Consider the following 10,903-nt stretch of genomic DNA (forward strand, 5'->3'; position numbering starts at 1 on the left):
TTTCCATGCCTTTCGGGATAAGAGGGCAACCAGCCCTACTGGCCTATCCCGCTGAAGAAATGTTATGGGGCATTTTGGGAAAAAGAGAAATCCAAAGCGAGACCAAGATTTTTGGCAAGGGAAGCAGTGATGGTGTAGAGCTGCAGTAATTATGAGATAATTTCCCATTTATGTTTATGAGAGCTTCGTGTACATGTATATATAACATTTCGTTAACAATAAGCAGCTCATTGTCAATTTTTAACTAACGGTGTGTTCCATTACAGTTTGGTGGTAGAAAAGGAGTCCGCGTCCGAATAAAACTGAAGGAGAAAGCTGCTATAAAGCATAAGATATCACCTATAATAAATAATCCAAACAGTAAAATTTTCACGAAGGGAAACGTCAGTGACGCATTGCTACAGTGAGCAGGCGTTCAAAGGTGCCAGGGCCGTTGGAGGAGGAGGCCGTTGTAGCGCGCTGTCGTTAGGGAGGTAATTAACCGAGAGATGTTGTAACATCAAACGTCAGACTCAATGCCATTCACGCACACGGCGTTGTGAGAGACGCAGCTACTAGCAAACACGTGAATGATAAATATATATGTACAGACGAGCAGCCACTCCCAACGTGAAATAATGCATTCATCGCGGCTCGATTTTGAAACCTCAAGTGACAGTTCGTATTTCCTAGGTTTACTATAGGCATATAATACATTTTTGCCATTTCATCATTGCTGTGCTACAATGACTGGTAACATAGAATGCAACGTTATGCATCAGATTAATCAATGGTGTTGGCGATGACGCAAGGTGGTATTAAGACCATGGAAGTGTTCGCGAAGTGCGTCCGAGGCGTTTTTCAGTTCTTGTCCAACGGAGGACGCAAAATAACGAAACAAAGATTGAAACTGCGAGCAGGCTGAGGTCAGAAAGATGGGGGAATGCAAGGAAACATGCCTTCTTAACTTTCTCAGCGTACTTTCTCTCTTAATGCTTACGGATTTGTACATATGGCATAGCAAAATGTGTCCTCTCGATTATTCTAGAAAAAGCGGTATTAAGAAATTTTGGTATGAAACGGTCGAAAACCGTTTCGAGATTCGGTTCACCCATTTCCTCTAGTTAAAGTTGGTATTTCGGCGTAAAAAGGCTAAAACCGAATGCAGAAGTTTTTTAGTTTGAATGACACTGAGATTAAAATTTTTCACGTGGAATTCTATATACGGGAAGTAATCTTAGGTACCAAAGCAAACGATGAGCTGAATCGGAGCACAATACATGTTCATACACCTAAATTTCAGTTTTTGGGTTGACAATGTCATTTGAAAGGTAAAAACTTCGTATGGCGTTATATGTAAGGATTTATTTTGACGTCAGTCGATAGATCTAGACGAGAGTCGATAGACCTGTATCAAAAATTTACATTGTTCAGTGAAAAGTGCAAAAACTCTATTGGTTGTGCTGGTTTGCATATCTAACGGTGGGGCGAAAATGCGTTTCGGGTCGTTCCTTGACCGAATTCCTAACAAATAACAATCGGATAGCTTAAGCGGCGAATTTAGAAAATTTATTTTCGTAGAAATTTTCTTGTTTCAATTTTTGGAAAGTGTCAAACGGATATATGTAAATTTTTATAAACAAGAAAAATTTTAAAAAGTGAAAATGTGCTTAAGCCTTCGTAACGCCTTAGAGTCAATACATCAATCGAAACATATTCTAGGTTAGCGTATACAGCTACCTATTGTCAAAAAAGCAAAAACAAAAACCCTTGTAGTATCTTGGTGGTGGTTTGATAATCAATGTATAAAACAAAAGGTATTCGTAGGATTAAATATATATCCACATTATGACTTGATTAACGAATTTCAAAACGAATCTGTAACTACTAATAAAAAACGATTAGAAGCATTTATGGTTTGGTGAGAAGAACAGAGTGAATCTTAATTTTATGTCTATGTTATTATTTTCTATAGAAAAATCCGTAAGCCTCGGTGATGTCCCAGGAATGAAATCAATAGATTAATCTAATAACATCTCGTACAAGTCGGCTAAATTTAGTACGTTTCTCAGAGGTCGGCCAACCCTATTCACGTACGTTCCGGAAGCAGAGTAAATTAGCTGACACTAAAAAAACCTGTAATCACTGAATTGTATCGAAAGGCAACATATCACAAGGAAGATTTTTGGTTGAGAGTTGGTTGAGCCTTGACGAACACACAACAAACTACGAAAGTGACTACAGACAAGAAAATTATTAATGTTAACTCGCCCTTTAGCTTAGATATCACCTAAATCGGATTAGTTGGAGCAGTCAACACAAAACAGGCGCGGGCTAAAGCCTGCGAGCCCTTCCAATCTATCTGTATACATTTACACACGTGCCTTTTTGGTTGTCTATCTGACCCAAACCAACCTATTAAAATCGTGGGTTTGGACTGATCTGGTGCATCACTGGAGTACGATCATGGGTACAGCTGCGTGTAAGAAGAGCTGATTAGACGAATAATTTTCTGCGGAGGTGCTTGTTTTATTCATCCTATAGAGCTTAATCCTAGTGTGGGCAAGTTAATAGTTTTTGCGATATAAACCTTCGCAAAATGGTTTTTTACATTTTTTTGCAGGAATTGTTATAGATGTCTACGAGAAAGGCGGTGTTTTGAGGGAATTTTTGTTGAAAGTAAATTTTTTACTATACGAGTAGTAGCTGGATGCCTGTGTAGAATGTCTAATTCTTGATACTAAAAAGAATATTTTACCTTATACCCGGATCTCTTTCATGTTGAAAATGCGCCGAGAGGTGACAACTTAACATGGAGTTCCATGAAAGGGGGCTTCCTTGAGGCCAATCGATAAATGTTAATGAACTAAATAAAAATGCAGTACACGTTTCCATACCTAAAATTGATGTTTTGGCGTGCAGACGGTTGAAAAAACAATCGAGGGTTTCGTCTCGTCAATTTGTACAGTAATCCCTATGTATGTATGTGGGAAAGTTATACGGGTCAAGGTAGACTATATTTTGGTTGAATTTATATATAAATGTTCTTTACGGTCAAAATGGTGACTGAGTGTTTACAGGTAGCTCTACATAGTGTAAGTTGTTCCCAATACCAATCGAAAGCTCTTATCGAGCTGGATCAAAAAAATACATACTCTTATGCCCAAATCTTAGTTTTTGATTTGGAGTCCCACAAAAGCCAAAACCTATCATTGTGCTCTATATAAGGGATTCTACTTGACGTTTGATAGATTTTTCAAGCTTGATGAAAGTGCAGTATACCTCCCTATACCTAACGTGGATAATTTGTTGATACCGATTCCTAACGATCGACAAGCTATATAGAATGCGATACATATCTCTATAGCTAAAATTAATATTTCAGCCTAAAAAGGGCCAAAAATCGAATGTAATGGCTTATACGCTTAGGCGAGACTGAGTTGAACTTTTTTTTACATACAAGTTTACGCACAAGGAGTATTTCCTAGCACCAACGGAAAGCTTTTGATCAGTTAAACGGATATGCATGACATCTTAATAAGCCTTACTTCAAGTTTTTGGCTCGAAGATATCGTTTGAAGAGGTAGAACCTGACATGGCTTTTTCTGGAGAAGAAATGTTTTTGTCACCAAGCGGTTGATTTCGACGAGCTGAATAACAAGACATAGGCCCATACCTAAAATTTGTATTTTTAAGTCAAAACTGCGAAAACCTTATTTTCGCTTTGCGTACGTTTTGAGTGGTCATTGGAGCGAATGTTTAATAAATGTCAATTAGAAAGGTAATTCAACAAATGTAGAGTTGATTTTCCTTAATTGACTTTTAGAGAAAAATGCCAAATTGTCAAAAAAATAAAACTAAATTTGAAAAACGTCACGTTTTTGTGATGCCCCAAAAACAAATTGACATACCAGCCAAACCATACCAAATCATCATGAACTATTCATTATATCTTCTTTTAATTCAATATGTACAGCTACCTAATAAAAAGAAGAGATAGAAAAAAAACCGTAACCCTCAGTGGCTTGGTCCCGGAAACAGAATAGATTAGCCGGTTTTACCAATAGCAACATCCATTAAAAGTCGTTTAAAAGTCGACTCCGTTAATCTACGTTCCTCAGAGATAGGCCGACCAGAGGCCGACTGTCAGAACGTTGCAAAAATCATCACAAACCGGACAAATCTAGAGTTGAGAGATACCCAAATAAATATACTAACAGACTGATCTAATAACTGCAAAAGCGTTACAGGTCAGGTGAGCCAGAGTGTAACGCAATGACTGTAAATAACATCAGTGGATCAAGTTAATTAAATCAGAGAGATGCGGGACTAAGCCTGCATGTCCATCTAAGTATACTTTTAAAACTCTGTATCAACCTATTTGTTGGTTTGTCGGGGGTAAACCGACCTCTTAAGGTAATTGGGTCGAGCTGATTTTTGGCAAGTCGTTAGAGTTGCCGAATACAGCAGGATGAAACCAGTTGGATCAATACTTTTTTCTAGAGGCGTTTTCTCCAATAGACGGTGTGTTAATTTGAACGAATCGATTGTGGGCAATGTTTGCTCACGTAGTATTTTACGCTCTTTCCACTGGAATCTCTTATAGATGTAAAGGCTGATGTGAGCTATATTTTGTTGCAAATTCTCATCGAAAACGTATTCCTATTGATTACATGGTACTCGAATGGAATCTCTATGTAGGTTAGGCAATTTTTGGCATCAGTTAAAATTTCTCGACAAATTAAATCAAAGTATGCATACCCAAATCTCTTTTCATATTGAAAATGCCCTCGAACGACGAACGTTCTATAAAATAAAGGTTTTTTAGGGCCAATCAACAGAGGCAGACGGGCTAAATAAGAATGTAGTTCCTGTCCCTACACTTAAAATGGACACTTCCGGGTAAAAATGGTCGAAAAACAATAGAAGAGTTTGTCTCGTTTATGTGATGATTTTCAAACTACCCTTTGGAGTGCTTTTTGGGGCAATTTTTTTTCAAGTGTCAATCTAAAAGTTTTAGCCGGTGATATGACAAATATATCAATTAAATGATTTTAGAGATAAATACCATCATATTGAGAACATCTTTTTAGGTGAAACTTAGGCAAGTCTTCTATTTTTCAGTATTAGGATCAAGGCTGGCATCAAAATATAGGACAATATAGGCAATTATCGAAAAAAAAATCGATTTTTCATTGATGCTGCATTAATCAACCTGGCCGAAAGTTTATGCGCATATAGCCTTCACAGATGGCTATGAGCTCCACTTAAAAAAACCTTATGGCAGTTTTCTCGTCTGACAAAAGCGTAGCGCCTCGCTTGAGATCTAGTAACACAATTTATTACGTATTTGTCATCATTTTTGACGGTCTTTTCTAACTCTTTAATCGACTTGTATATTCATCTGCGTGGTATTGAAACATTTGGCCCGCCAGTTTCTAGCAAATTCGTAGCAGTTTCTGTTACGAATTCAACCAACAGGAGTCTAAAAAAGCAGCAATCGTTGGTCCGAAGTTTAACGAATGTCATGGGTGCAAAGGAGTTTTATACTCAGTCACGCCTTTGCGGAACGGCTTTTCCAAGTACAGCCTGACACTGTCTTGTAGAAAAAAGAATAACTTTTCCTCGTCTATGAGTTTTTTTTATGTGATATAGCCTGGTTTACTTAATGCACCTAGCCACACACCTTCATACACAGATCTTTGTTTGCCGTCTTATCTTTCTCAAGCATTTCCCAGTATACGCAATTTTCCCAATGTTCTCAAAAGTTCCACCAAGCGTATGGTTTTGTGCAGACGAAAATCCAACTTAACTCTAAGCACAGGCATACTCTTACACCTACCCATTCCTTTTTCTGCACCATATTGAGGTGGAAACACCACTTCTCGTAATTTGTAGCAATTGTCAGCCGTAAGCAATGAAAAGCCGTATTCTATTACTTGGTTTATGGGGCGCCGAGGCTTCTTATTAGAATACGCCGTCTTTTGTTGAATCCCAGCCTGACAATGCGTGGCTCTGTCGTGAAGAGCCTCTTCTGTTGAACAGTCGCGTTTAATCACTTTTACTAGGCTATGTGCTTATTGAGCATGTTTTTCTGAAGTATTTCGCACTTGATAAGACGCTTCTAGACATAGGTTTATGGGTACCTGCCGCATTTACGGACGCTTTTCTACCTCGTATCGACGTGAAGAAACCATTGCCCGTCAGCGGTTGCAACGTTTTGTAAAAACGTATCCTTATGGCTGTGCATTGTCTAATATCGGGTGAGGTTCTGAGGGTCAATGAGGAGCTTTATCAGCTTATGCGTTCTACCCAGTTTATAGCACAAACGGGCTGCGTGATTTCCACTAAAATTCGGTGCATTCAAAATGTTTGAGAATAATTTATCTTCTTGGTCAATTAACAGATTATTTAGTATCTGAGAGAGATTCTTTCTTATAATATATGGAAATAAACGGTGAAGATATAAAAAAAGATATTCAAAACTCATATATACACCAGCCCAGAATGTATACTCATGGGTAATGTAGTATTACAGTTTTTCGGTGTATATAATCGTCGACATCTGATGCCATTGTTTACGTGTAAACTACAATATTGGGGTGGGTACGCATGTTTTTCCTCTTCCGATATTTGGATTTTTACCCGAGGCACACGCTACAGTAGCATTTGACTAAGCTAGAGAAACGCTAATTGCTTCTTTGAAAATAGGAAGGTGCTTAGCGACGTCCCGTCTTGCTTTATATAACGTGGTTATTTTTTATCTTTTGCTTAAACGCCACAATGAGTTTTTTTTTTTTCTTTTTAATCCTCCGAACCCAAGCGATTAAAAGATTCGTTTACTTGTAAGTAGTTTATTTCTTAAGGTTCTTTTCGCATTAGCATTTCGCTAATTGAATTTCTACGGCTTTCTCATACATCAAAAAGTTTAAAACTTCCCCAGTTATCTGCCTTTGCCGTTACATATTTGTTCTATTCGACACTTATTGTACACGTGTAAAAGGCCACGACTAGCGAATCCTATACATGTACACAACACATCGGCCTTCTTGCTTTTGCGAATTATATCTGTCGTGTGTCGCGCAGGGCCAGTGTGCTGTGGGTGGCTAATGCGCACCTCTTTGGATGCGTCGTCACGGCGAATAACGAGCATGCTGCTATGCTGGTTAAAATTTCTGCGCCGGCTAAAGTTCCCCACCAATATTAAGAGATTATTATTGTTTGGGTTATTAGCTGTTTGTATGGTTGCCATGCCGCACGCCAATTCAACAAGACCCGTTCATGTCAAATTCCTAATGGACCATGTCCTTGATACTATGCTTAGAAAAAGTTCACATTCGATAACAACTAAACATGTTAAATTAATGAAAAAATATTTGGCGCAGAACCAATGCTTGGCCACTATCTCACTATTCGCATTTAGAATTTTTCTTCTTACGTCTCAAACTTAAAGCGAAGCCTGAAGTCTTTGCTTTAAGCTTAAGGCGCCAAGGAGGGTTCTTTGGTCTAAATAATTAAAAAGTTATTAATTTGCAAAATTACCTTCTGGACGCCTGTTGCAAAACTAACGCAAATCTTATTTTGGAATCAAACCAAACGCAATACATAGATTTCTAAAAACTCCTTTAAAAAACATTTTTTTTAAACAGCTTTTTGTTTATAGAAAAGACGCACGAGGCCTATTAGGCTTTAGAAAGCTTCCTGTCTATAAATGCCCATAGCGCATCCAATCTGATAAGACAAAGAATCTTCTGGGATCAGTCGGGTTAAATAAGAAGCGACAAGCAAGCTGCTCGCCTTCACGTCCGCTCCCTAATGCTTTATTACTCAATATACGTCGTAGTGTATACCATACTGGCCTTCCTCTTCCTACATATTGTCGATACTCCAGTTTAACTTATTGAGAAGTTAGCTTGAAAGCCTTGTGTATCTGAAATTCCTATTCATAGGTCTTCCACTACGTGTTTTTTTATTTTTCGTGCTTTAGAATCTATTTTTCTATAATGTATTTAACAATCAGAGCAGTGTTTGATTCTGAAAACTTATAATTTGCGCATGAGTCATATAGATATGAGGCACACCTGATAGAGTGCTGAACCTGCACTGATGTTACTTTTGCCTTTTTTGTGCTTTAGTTTGACTTCGATAGTTTCTATCGTAGCCGCCACAAGCGCCGCTTTTATTCCTTATGCTGTACATTCTTCACGCTGGTATAGTCTTGTTGTTCACGTGTTTGATGTTCTCCTGGTGCGGGGGGCAATATCACTGCTGCCGCAGCCCAGTTGCCTTAGATGTGAATATGACGATCGTTATGATTCTGATGCTGGTGATGATGACAGCGGTGGTAACGATGCCCTCGAAAAGCGGCTCGGCTCTGTTTGTTTCGCCGGCGGCAGTAGTGGTGTGTTTGCGATACTAGCAGTAGTTAGCACCTTTAGATGTTGTCGTGATCGTGGCCAAGAGGGGGTGGCCTTGACGGTGAGAGAGAAGCCATCAGCGGTAGCCGTCATTTCATTTTACTGCTACAATGGCTGTTGTTTCCAGCCATTTAGGTTGCCCAGTCGAGACTGACAAACATACAAGCAGTACTACTGATGTTGCTTCTGCCACAATAGCCGCTGCCATTTCAGCCACCCAGCCCTCCCTGTGTGCGTGTTCAACTCAGTCCAACTACTCGCGCTACGGAGAACCACAATAACAACTGCCAACAGCCGTCATTACTACTGACGCGATGCCGGTGCTCTCTATAACCAAAAGCAAGAGCATGAAATAAGAGTAGTTCGTGCTATCCTGGGTATCGCCATCATCATGGCAAGTATTCTTACACAACGCGCCGAAGCTTTATCAATAATGGAAATAATTATAACAAAAGAGAATTTACAAAATCTCAAATACAAACGACTGTAGAAAAATGACTCTAGGAGCGCACCTACATGTGGTAACTGCAACAATTCATCAGTCTGCACTTGCAGTGTTTCGATAATCCTAATTTATAATCTTATCGTTGCTAGCAACTGAGATTTATATGGTAATAACCCGTACAGATGGCAGAAATGTCTATTACTGCTATAACCCTATACATGTATATATATATATCGCTGCCTTTTCTAGAGCTTTCGATGCTGCTTGACATACAACAGCAGGGAATAGAAGCGAGAGTGCATGACATAATATTACGAGATCTTTCAGTTCTCGACGAAGAAAATGTCACACGAACAGCAGCTGCCTATTGGCTGTAGTCTACTTTGATTGAAACGGCGCTTTGGATTAATAGAGGTTGCACAACAGAATCTCGAATAATATAGAAAAATTGGAAATACTGAAAACCGTCTGCAAGAATGACAGATCCGAATTTGGAGACTAAATCCAAATATGGAGCTAATTTATGTTATCGCGATGATAAGTAAAATTAATATTATGAGTGATTATGAGAGTTTAATGATTGTGTTTACTCTACAATAAAGGCGACACTGATGTAAGAGACCTGTCTCGCAATATATCAGTATTCCGGAATCAAGAATGACTCATTAAAGGTTGCGTTTTCTAATTCTCTTCTTGGTCTAACTCTCTTCTTGGCTTGCGCTTATCCTTACCGTAGCTCTCTGGGAACAGCCCCAAATGTTCGATTATAACTTCTTTACTTAGTATTGATTCTTTATTTTAGAAAATCTGAGAGGCATAAAAGTTAGCCTAATATCCACTTGCTAAATTAGTGGCGACCATTACGAACGTTCCTTCCACGCACAAATAGGTAAAAGCTATAATTAATATGTGTTGCGCCAGTTTCTCTGGAGTATTATGAGGAATTGTTTAACTTTACTTTAATGAAGAAAGATGTAGAATGCAACGAATCGTAACAGTGTAATAATTCTGTACATTGTATTCGAAGGATCCCTATGTTTGCTCTTAAAAATCGACTTATTCCATCAAACTTATATGAATCATGATCTTACTGGATTAATGTTTTAACTAGTCTGCGACCGAAGCTTTTCAGTCGCGCAAACCTGTTGTTTTATTATAAATTATAACAGATTTTAGAAAAACTCAGTCCATCCCGAATTCACGTACCGTTGTGAAGTGTGGCAACACTGTTTAGCAAACATACATCGGTAGAAGCGCAACGGAAGCTTATAAGAGTTGTATTACCCAAGCATGAAACACAACTAGATATTTTTCTTCTGATTCTTTTTGTAAATTTACATAAAAGAGCTGACATACATATATGCAATACGGTTTGAAATATAAACATGGTCTCAAATGATTTTTATGCTCGATAAACTTATCTACGGAATACTCAAGCGGTATTGTCTATTTAAGTAGTTAAAGGAAAACGTAACAACAACATGTACTCTTTTTTGTTTTAACGTCAAGTTTAACGGACAAAAGCCGTAACGCTACAACGTTTTGTCTTCAAAGCACCTTTGTAGTTCTTTGTGTAATATATTCTTTGCAATCTGTAAGAGATTAAAGTTTTGTTATTGCAACTGAAAAAAGAATTGAAGTATATTAAAATTCTAAAAAGTACGTTACAAGTTATCGCTTCGTATGTTTGAATCATGTTTCTTGTTCTATAAGAAATAAGTGTTCCGAGATGTATTGTTTTTTACTAATAACGAATACATAAATTAATTATTAAGTAAAGTAGAGAAGAGGGCATCTGTCTGCCTCGTTCTATGGTGCAAAAATACGAATGGTCTGAATACGAGTTCAGTGCGTAACATCTACTGTTCTCGCATAATAAGTATTGAAGAATTAACTGCTTACAATATTGTGTTTTCTCTATTTAGTCGCTCAGATTGCATCTATCGATAATTTCAAATGGATTGAATAGCAAGAATTCCTATAATGCGTATAGAGTTCATAGAAAACACGAAAAGGCTTACTGATTGATGAAAAATAAATTATATTTATTCAGTATATATAT

General features: G+C 38.0%; 1 long non-coding RNA gene across 1 annotated transcript; it reads left to right on the forward strand.

Annotated features, from left to right (window-relative positions):
- The first annotated feature begins 6,519 nt into the window (after positions 1 to 6,519).
- On the forward strand, positions 6,520 to 10,142 carry LOC147757725 (uncharacterized). Its single transcript, XR_015319950.1, has 2 exons — positions 6,520 to 8,790; positions 9,091 to 10,142. It is a non-coding gene; the product is annotated as an uncharacterized LOC147757725 (long non-coding RNA).
- Positions 10,143 to 10,903: the final 761 nt, after the last annotated feature.

The sequence above is a fragment of the Varroa destructor genome, unplaced genomic scaffold (genome assembly GCF_002443255.2).
Source record: "Varroa destructor unplaced genomic scaffold, Vdes_3.0 BEIS01000002.1, whole genome shotgun sequence".
Lineage (NCBI taxonomy): Eukaryota > Metazoa > Arthropoda > Arachnida > Mesostigmata > Varroidae > Varroa > Varroa destructor.